The 11,218-nt window shown below is 36.1% G+C and overlaps 2 non-coding genes across 2 annotated transcripts; both read right to left on the bottom strand.

Moving 5' to 3' along the window:
* Positions 1-7,569: 7,569 nt before the first annotated feature.
* On the bottom strand, positions 7,570-7,676 carry LOC118151176 (U6 spliceosomal RNA). The gene has a single exon (XR_013531954.1). It is a non-coding gene; the product is annotated as a U6 spliceosomal RNA (small nuclear RNA).
* A 1,717-nt stretch (positions 7,677-9,393) lies between these two features.
* LOC128930822 (U6 spliceosomal RNA) lies at positions 9,394-9,500 on the bottom strand. Its single transcript, XR_008479137.2, has one exon. It is a non-coding gene; the product is annotated as a U6 spliceosomal RNA (small nuclear RNA).
* Positions 9,501-11,218: the final 1,718 nt, after the last annotated feature.

Here is an 11,218-nt window from a genome sequence, read left to right as displayed (position 1 = left end):
GGTAGTACCGACACGTCCTGCGGTAATAACGTTACGTCCTGTGGTAATTTTGTTATGTTCTGCAGTAGTCTTGTTACGTCCTGCGGTAATAGTTACATTCTGTGGTAATACCAACACATCCTGCATTAACCCTGACACGTCCGGTGTTAATACCGACATGTTTTGCATTTATCCTGTTACCATTTTTATTACCCATTAATACATGCCATAATTTTTCACATTACCCATTGTCATTACATATTAATATATACTGTAGTTTTACATAGGGCACATCAATACATGCCATAGTTTTACATAATACATATTGTTATTACACATTAATACATGCTGTAGTTTCTCACAGTATAGATTGTTATTACAGATTAATAAAGACCGTAATTTTCCACACTATATTCTGTTATTACACATTAATACATGCCGTACTTTCACTAAGTTCACATTGTTATTAAACACTAAGACATGTCATAGTTTTACACAGTAGATATTGTTATTGCACATTAATACATGCCGTAGTTTCACACAGTACATATTTTCATTCCAGATTATTACGAGCCATACTTTCACACCATACATATTCTTATTACACATTAATAAATGAAATAGTTTTTTACAGTACATGTTGTTATTACAAATTAATACATGCCATAGTTTTACACAGCACAGATTGTTTTTCACATTAATACATGCTGTACTTTCACACAGTACACGTTGTTATTACACATTAATACATGATGTAGTTTTCCACAGTACACATTGTTGTGACACATTAATACATGTCATAGTTTTCCACAGTACACGTTGTTATTTTATATTAAAACATGCTGTTGTTTTACACAGTACACATTGTTATTACACGTTAATGCATGCTGTAATTTTACACAATATACATTGTTATTACACATTAATACATGCCGTAGTTTTTCCCAGTAGGCATTTTTATTACCCATTAATGCATGCCATTGTTTTGCACAGTACATGTTGTTATTACACAGTAATATATGCTATAGTTTTACACAGTACAGGTTGTCATTACACATTAATACATGCCATAGTTTTCACAATACAAATTGTTACTAAACCTTAATACATGCCATAGATTTACACAGCACACATTGTTATTACACATTAATACATGCCACAGTTTTCACAGTACATATTTTTATTTGACATTAATACATGCTGTAATTTTTCACAGTATACCTTGTTATTACACATTAATACATGCTGTAGTTTTGCACAGTAGGCATTGTTATTACACATTAATACGTGAAGTAGTTTTACACAGTACACATTATATATTAATACATGATGTAGTTTTACATAGTACACTTTGTTATTACACATTAATACATGTGTAGTTTTTCACAGTAGGCATTGTTATTATTAATACAAGCCATAGTTTTACACGGTGCGCATTGTTATTACACATTAATACATGGCGTAGTTTTCCACAGTAGGCATTGTTATTACACATTACTATACGCCATAGTTTTCCACAGTACACGTTATTACACATTGATACATGCCATGGTTTTACACAGTACAAATTGTTACTGCACATTAATGCGTGCAGTAGTTTTACACAGTTAACGTTGTTACTACACAATACATGCCTTACTTTCACACAGTGTACGTTATTATTACACATTAATACATGCTGCAGTATTACACAGTACAAATTATTACACATTAATTCATGCCATAGATTTACACAGTACAAATTGTTATTACACATTAATTTATGCTGTAGTTTTCCACATTACACATTATTTTTACATATTCATAAATTCCATAATTTTACCTACTGCACATTAAGACAAACTTATTTTGCACAGTACATATTGTTATTACGCATTAATACAGGTCAGAATTTTGCACAGTACACATTGTTGTTACACATTAATACATGCCACAGTTTTACGCAGTATGCATTGTTATTACACATTAATATTTGCCATAGTTTTCCACAGGTTTTGTTACTACACATTAACACATTCTATAGTTTTACACAGTACGCATTGTTATTACACCTTAATACATGCTGTACTTTTACACAATACACGTTGTTATTTATTACACATTAATTGATAAAGTAGTTTTACACGGTACACATGTTTATTAGACATTAATACATGCCATCGTTTTCTACAGTACGCATTTTTATTACACATTAATACATGCTGTAGCTTTCTGCTGTACAAATTGTTATTACAACATGCCGTAGTTTTAGAGTACACATTGTTATATGCCAAAGTTTTACACAATACAGATTGTTATTACTCATTAATACATGCCATAGTTTTACACAGAACACATTATTACACATTAATTCATGCTGTAGTTTACCACAGTACTCCTTGTTATTACACATTAATCCATGCCATAGTTTTCCACAGTACACATTGTTACTACACATTAATATATGAAGAAGTTTTACACAGTACACATTGTTATTACACATTAGTACATGCCCTAGTTTTGCACAGTTTGCATTGTTATTACATGTTAATACACGCCGTAGTTTTACAAAGTACACATTGTTATTACGCATTAGTACATATTGCAGTTTTACAGTATACATTATTGCACATTAATAGATGCCATAGTTTTCCACAGTAAAATTTTCTATTACACATTAATACATGCCTTTGTTTTACACAGTACACATCATTATTACACAATAATATATGCTGTAGTATTCCACAGTATACATTGTTATTACACATTTATATTTGCCTTAGTTTTACACAGCAAACATTTTTATTACACATTAATACATGTCGTAGTTTTCCACATTACACATTGTTATTTCATATTAATATATATCATAGTTTTATACAGGGCACATTAAGACATATCATAGTTTTACAAAATACATATTGTGTAAATATGTATTAATGTGTAATAACACATTAATACATGAAGTAGTTTTACACAGTACACTTTGTTTTTACACATTAATACATGCCATAGTTTTCCACAGGACACTTTGTTGTTACACATTACTACCTGCTGTAGTTTTACACAATACGTATTGTCAATGAACATTAATAAAGGCCATAGTTTTACAGAACACACGTTATTACACATTAATTCATGTCATAGTTTTACACAGTTGGCATTGTTATTACACATTAATACATGTTGTACTTTTACACAGTACACCTTGTTATTACACATAAATAGATGAAGTAGTTTCATACAGTACACATTGTTATTACACATTAATATATGCCATAGTTTTACACAGTAGGAATTGTTATTGCAAATTAATACATGCCATAGTTTTACACAGTATGTATTGTTATTACACATTATCGTGTGCTGTAGTTTCACATGGTACACATTGTTATTACACATTAATACCTGCCATAGTCTTACACAGTACACATTGTTATTATACATTGATACATGCCATAGTTGTGCACAGCACATATTACACATTAATACATTCCATAGTTTTCCACTGTACATGTTGTTATTACACATTAATGCATGCCATAGATTTCCACATTACACATTGTTATTACATATTAATATATGCTGCAGTTTTACATAGTGCACATTAAGACATACTGTAGTTTTACACAGTACATATTGTTATTACACATTAATACATGTCCTAGTTTTACACAGTACACCTTGTTATTATATGTTAAGGCATGGCGTAGTTTTACACAATACACATTTTTAGTACACATAAATACATGCCATGGTTTTACACATTACACATGATTACATATTGATACATGCCATAGTTTTACACAGTATGCATTATTACTCACTTATACATGAAAAAGTATTTCACAGGAGGCATTGCTATTACACATTAATACATTTCCTAGTTTTACATAGTACCCATTACTACATATTAATACATGCTATACTTTTACACAGTATGCATTGTTATTACACATTAATACATGATTTAGTTTTTCACAGTAGGCATTGTAATTAGATTAAAACATTTTCTAGTTTTGCACACAAAGCACTGTTATTACACATTAATAGCTGAAGTAGTTTTCCACAGTACACGTTATTACACATTAATACATGCCATAGTTTTACACAGTGCATGTTGTTATTACACGTTAATACATGCCATACTTTCACACAGTACACATTGTTATGACACATTAATACATGCCATAGTTTTCCACAGTACATATTGTTATTGCACATTAATACATGCCATACTTTCATAGAGTACACATTGTTATTAAACATTAAAACATGCCATGGTTTATTACACTACATATTGTTATTGCACATTAATGCATGCCATAGTCTTACACAGTACACATTTTCAAAGCAGATTAATACAAGTCATACTTTCGCACCATACATGTTATTACACATCAAGATGAAGTACTTTTATACAGTACCCGTTATTACACATAAATACATATCATAGTTTTACACAGCCCACATTTTTATTACACATGAATACCTGCTGTACTTTCACACAGTACACGTTATTACACATTAATACATGAAGTAGTTTCACACAGTACACATTGTTGTTACACATTAATACAAGCCATAGTTTTACACAGTACACATTGTTACACATTAATGCATGCTGTAGTTTTACACAATATACATTGTTATTACACATTAATAAATGTCATAGTTTTCCACAGTATACATTGCTATTACACATTAATACATGCCATAGTTCTACACAGTACACATTATTACACTTTAATATATGCCACAGTTTTCCACATAACACATTATTACATATTAATATATTCTGTAGTTTTACATAGTGCACATTAAGACATACCATAGTTTTATACAGTACATATTGTTATTACACATGAATACATGCCCTAGTTTTACACAGGACACATTGTTATTACACATTAATACATGCCATACTTTCACACAGCATAGTGTCATTAATACACGTTGTCATTAAACATTAATACATGCCATACATTCACAGAGTACACTTTGTTTTTAACATTAATACATGAAGTATTTCTACACAGTACACATTAACACATGCCATAGTTTTCCACAATACACATTGTTATTACACATTAATAAATGCCATAATTTAACACAGTACAGTGTTATTACACATTTATACATGCCATAGTTTTCCACAGTACAAATTATTACACCTTAATACATGCCGTAGTTTTACAGAGTACATACTGTTATTGCACATTAATACATGCCGTAGTTTTACACAGTACACACTTCTATTACACATTAATACATTCCATACTTTTACACAGTAGACCTTATTACATATAAATGAAGTAGTTTTACACAGTACACGTTGTTATTACACAATAATATGTGCCATACTTTGACACAGCACACGTTGTTATAACACATTAATACATGAAGTAGTTTTACACAGTACACATTCTTATTACACAATAATACATGCCTTAGTTTTACTGAATACACACTGTATTACATATTAATACATACCGTAGTTTTACACAGTACACATTCTTATTACACATTAATACATGCCGTTGTTTTACAGAGTATACATTGTTATTACACATTAACACATGCCATACTTTTCAACACAACAAATTGTTATTACACATTAATACATGCAATAGTTTTACACAGTACACATTGTTATTACACAATAATATATGCTGTAGTGTTTCAAAGTGTATATTCATATTACACATTAATAAATGCCATAGTTTTACACAGTAAACATTGTTATTACCCATTAATACATGTCATAGTATTCCACATTACACATTGTTATTAAATATTAATATATACCATAGTTTTACCTACTGCACATTAAGACAAACTGTGATTTTGCACAGCACATTTTGTTATTACGCATTAATACAGGCCAGATTTTGGCACAGTACACATTTTTGTTACACATTAATACATGCCACAGTTTTACACAGTATGCATTGTTATTACACATTAATATTTGCCATAGTTTTTCACAGTAGGCATTGTTATTACACATTAATACATTCCCTAGTTTTACACAGTACACACTGTTATTACACCTTAATACATGCTGTACTTTTACACAATACACGTTGTTATTTATCACACATTAATTAATGAAATAGTTTCACACAGTATGCATTTTTATTACACATTAATACATGCTGTAGCTTTCTGCTGTACAAATTGATATTACAACATACCGTAGTTTTAAAGAGTACACATTGTTATTATACATTAGTATATGCCAAAGTTTTTCACATTACAGATTATTACTCATTAATACATGCCATAGTTTTACACAGGACACATTATTACACATTAATACATGCTGTAAAATTCCACAGTACACCTTGTTATTACACATTAATACATGCTGTAGTTTTCCACAGTACACATTGTTATTACACATTAATACATGAAGTCGTTTTACACAGTACACATTGTTATTACACATTAGTACATGCCCTAGTTTTGCACAGTTCGCATTGTTATGACATGTTAATACACGCCGTAGTTTTACACAGTACACATTATTATTACACATTAGTACATATTGCAGTTTTACAGTATACATTATTACACATTAATAGATGTGTAGTTTTCCACAGTACAGTTTTCTATTACACATTAATACATGCCTTTGTTTTACACAGTACACATTTTTATTACACAATATATGCTGTAGTTTTCCACAGTATACATTGTTATTACAAATTTATATTTGCCTTAGTTTTACGCAGCAAACATTTTTATAACACACTAAAATATCCCAATTTTAGTGTAGGTGCTGTGGAATCGAGCACATGCAATGCCTGTCTCAGCTTTCTTATTGTTATTTCCTTATATGTTTTTTTATAGGGAGAGGGTTTCACTGTGTCGATCGAGGCGTGTCTCGAAATTGTGACCTAACAATCCGCCCACCTCAGCATTCCAAAGTTCTCAGATTAAAGGCCTGAGTCGCCGAGCCCAGCCCAAGTTTTGCTTTTGTCTTAAAGACGGTGTTCTGCCATGTTGGTCGTGCTGGTCTCGAACCCGCAACTTCGTGAGATCCACAACCCTTGGTCTTTGAAGCGCCTGGATTACAAACTTTCATGGTGCACCATCCTTGGCCGCCAAATTTTATTGTTAAAAAAGAAATGAGGGAGAATTTGTCGAGCGCATTGACTCACGGCAGCAATCCCAGCCCTTTAATAGGCCGAGGTGGGCGGGTCACCTGCGGACACGAGTTCCGGGTTAACCTGGGCATTCAGGTGAAAGCCCATTCCACATAAAAAAAAGAAGAAGAAATAGTAAACAAGAGAAATCAGACGGTTTAGTGTGCACAGTTGGAACAAAACAAGGTGCCAGTCACTCCACCTCCCACCCCACATTTCTATATAATGTACTGCTTTCCTCTTGTCATCCAGGCTGGAGTGCAAAACTGCAATCTTGGCTTATTGCAACAACTGTCTAGTGGGTTCCAGCGATCGTCCTGCTGATGACTCCCAAGTAACTGGGGTTGAATGTGTCATAACCATCAGGTCCAGCTAACTTTCTGTTTATTTTTGTGAACCTAAAATCTATCTGTTTTTGATTTGTACAAAACAGCCACAATGGCAAAACGAAATGAATAAATAAAAAACGGAACGCTGCACAGCTTAGCATGTCATCCTTGCGCTGAGGCCAGGCCGGCCTTCTATGTAGCGTTCCAATTTTAGTGTACGTGCTGCCGAAGTGAGCACATGCCATGCCCGGCTCAGCTTTTTTATTTCTTTCGGTTTTTATGTTGTTTATAGCAAGCAGGTAGTGCTGTGTCATTAGAGGCCAGTCTCGAATTTGTGATCTCACTGTCTGCCTGGCTCGACATTCCACTGTGGTGGCATTACAGGTGTGAGCCGCCGAGCCCAACCCAAGTTTTGTTTTCATTCTAAAGATGGAATTTCACCATGTTGGTCAGGCGGGTCTGGAACCCACATCCTCAAAATTTCTTGTAGCGTTGGTCTTCGAAGTGGCTAAATGATAGGTTCCTGTGAGCCACCGTGCCTGGCAGGCTGACTTTATTATTACAAAAAAAGAACAGAGATACTGTTCCCGGCACTGTGATTATCGCCAGCAATCCTAGCCATTTGAGAGGTCGAGGTGTGCAGTTCACCTGAGGTCACGAGTTCCTGGTCAGCCTGGGCATCTCTGTGAAAACACATTTCACTTTAAAAAAAAAGTAGAAAAAGAGAAGAACAGATATCAGATAGATTATTGTGCACAATTGGAACAAAATGAGGTGCCGGGTGACTCAACACCATGCCCTGCCTTTCTTTATGACATATTGTTTCTTTCTTGTCACCCAGGCCAGAGTGCAACAGTTTGATCTTGACTTATTGCAACAATGGACTCCTGGGTTATAGCGATCATCCTGCCGATGCCTCTCCTGTAACTGGGGTTGCATTTGTCCACATCACAACAACCAGCTAACTTTCAATTCTTTTTTTGGTACCTCAAATCTATCTGTATTTGATTTCTGCAAAACAGCCACATGGGCACAAAAAAAAATACAAAGCACTCCACAAATTTGCGCATCAGTCTTGCACTGCGGCCACACCGGCCTTCTGTTTAGCATCCTAATTTTAGTGTAGGTACTGCCGAATCGAGCACATGCAATGCCTGCCTCAGCTTTCTCATTGTTATTTTGTTATGTTTTTTATAGGGAGAGAATTGTGCTGTGTTGTTCTAGGCGAGTCTCAAAATTGTGACCTAATGATCCACCCGCCTCGGCGTTCCAAAGTTCTCGGATTACAAGCATGAGTTGCTGAGCACAGCCCAAGTTTTGTTTTTATTTTAAAGACTGGGTTTCACCATGTTGGTCGGGTTGGTCTCCAACTCGCATCCTCGCGAGATCCACACCCCTTGGTCTTTGAAGTGACTGGATGACAGGCTTTCATAATGCACCATTCTTGGCTGCCAGATTTTATTGTTAAAAAAGAAATGAGAGAGACTGTGCCAGGCGCTTTGACTCACGCCAGCAATCCCAGCCCTTTAATAGGCCGAGGTGGGCACGTCACCTGCGGTCACGAGTTCCAGGTCAGCCTGGGCATCCCGGTGAAAACCCACCCCACTTAATAAAGGAGAAGAAGAAATAGTAAACAAGAGAAATTAGACAGATTAGTGTGCACAATTGGAACAAAACGAGGTGCCGGGTGATTCCACCGCCCGCCCCACCTTTTGTTATGACATAGTGATTTCCTCTTGTCACCCAGGCTGGAGTGCAACACTGCAATCTCGGCTTATTGCAACAACTGCCTAGTGGGTTCCAGTGATCGTCCTTCTGATGTCTCCAATGTAACTGCGGTTGAATGTGTCAACACCACAAGGTCCAGCTAACTTACTGTTTATTTTTGTAAACCTAAAATCTATCTGTATTTGATTTGTACAAAACAGCCAAAAGGGCAAAACTAAATGAATAAATAAAAAATGGAACACTGCACAGCTTAGCGTGTCATCCTTGCACTGAGGCCAGGCCAGCCTTCTATGTAGCATCCCAATTTTAATGTACGTGCTGCCGAAGCAAGCACATGCCATGCTAGGCTCAGCTTTTTTATTTCTTTCAGTTTTTATGTTGTTTATAGCAAGCAGATAGCACTGTGTCATTAGAGGTCAGTCTCAAATTTGTGATCTTACTTTCCACTCGGCTCGCCATTCCACTGTGGTGGGATGACAGGTATTAGCAGCCGAGCCCAACCCAAGTTTTGTTTTTGTTCTAAAGAAAGAATTTCACCATGTTGGTCGGGCGGGTCTGGAACCCGCATTTTCAGAATTTCTTTTGGCGTTGGTCTTTGAAGTGCCTAAATGACAGGCTGCTGTGAGCCACTGTGCCTGGCAGGCCTTTAGTGTTACAAAAAAAGAACAGAGAGACTGTGCCCGGCACTGTGATTAATGCCAGCAATTCTAGCCATTTAAGAGGTCGAGGTGGGCGGTTCACCTGAGGTCAGCCTGGGCATCTCGGCAAAAACCCGTTTCACTTAAAAAAAAAAAGTAGCAAAAGAAAAGAACAGAAATTAGACAGATTATTGTGCACAATTGGAACAAAACGAGGTGTTGGGTGACTCCACCCCACGCCCTGCCTTTCTTTATGACGTATTGTTTTTCTCTTGTCACCCAGGCTGGAGTGCAAGAGTGCGATCTTGACCTACTACAACAACAGCCTCCTGTGTTCCAGCAATCATCCGGCCGATGCCTCCGAAGTAATTAGGGTTGCAGGTGTTCACATCACCACATCCAGCTAACTTTCAATTTTTTTTTTTTTTTGGTACCTCAAATCTATCTGTATTTGATTTCTACAAAAGCTGCATGGGCAAAAAAAAAAAAAAAAAAAAAATACAAAACGCCACAAACATTTGCGTGTCAGTCTTGCACTGTGTCCATGCCGGCTTTTTGTGTAGCATCCCAATTTTAGTGTAGGTGCTGCCAAATCGAGCACATGCAATGCCTGTCTTAGCATTTTTATGGTTATTTGGTTATATGTTTTTCATAGGGAGAGGGTTGCGCTGTGTCGTTCGATGCAATTCTCAAAATTGTGACCTAACAATCCGCCCACCTCGGCATTCCAAAGTTCTCAGATTACAGGCGTGAGTGGCCGAGCCAAGCCCCAGTTGTGTTTTCGTTTTAAAGACGGGGATTTGTTATGTTGGTCGTGCCGGTATCCAACCCGCAACCTCACGAGATCCACACCCCTCAGTTTTGAAGCACCTGGATGACAGGTTCTCATGATGCATCGTTCTTGGCCGCCGAATTTTATTGTTAGTAAAGAAATAAGGGAGACTGTGCCAGGTGCTTTGACTCACGCCAGCAATCCCAGCCCTTTAATAGACTGAGGTGGGCGGGTCACCTGCGGTCACGAGTTCCGGGTCAGCCTGGGCATCAAGGTGAAAACCCACCCCACTTAAAGAAAAAGAAGAAGAAATAGTAAACAAGAGAAATCAGAAAAATGAGTGTGCACAATTGAAACAAAACGAGGTTCCGGGTGACTCCATCTTCACCCCTTCACCTTTCTTTATGATGTACTGCTTTCCTCTAGTCACCCAGGCTGGAGTGCAACACTGCAATCTCAGCTTATTGCAACAACTGCCTAGTGGGTTCCAGCGATCGTCCTGCCGATGCGTCCCAAGTAACTGGGGTTGAATGTGTCGACACCACCAGGTCCAGCTAACTTTGTGTTTATTGCTGTGAACCTACAATCTATCTGTATTTGATTTGTACAAAACAGCCACAATGGCAAAACGAAATGAATAAA

The sequence above is a fragment of the Callithrix jacchus genome, chromosome Y, assembly GCF_049354715.1.
Source record: "Callithrix jacchus isolate 240 chromosome Y, calJac240_pri, whole genome shotgun sequence".
In the NCBI taxonomy this organism is placed as follows: domain Eukaryota; kingdom Metazoa; phylum Chordata; class Mammalia; order Primates; family Cebidae; genus Callithrix; species Callithrix jacchus.
Note: the sequence above shows the minus strand (reverse complement) of the source record. Positions and strands in the feature narration are given on the sequence as shown.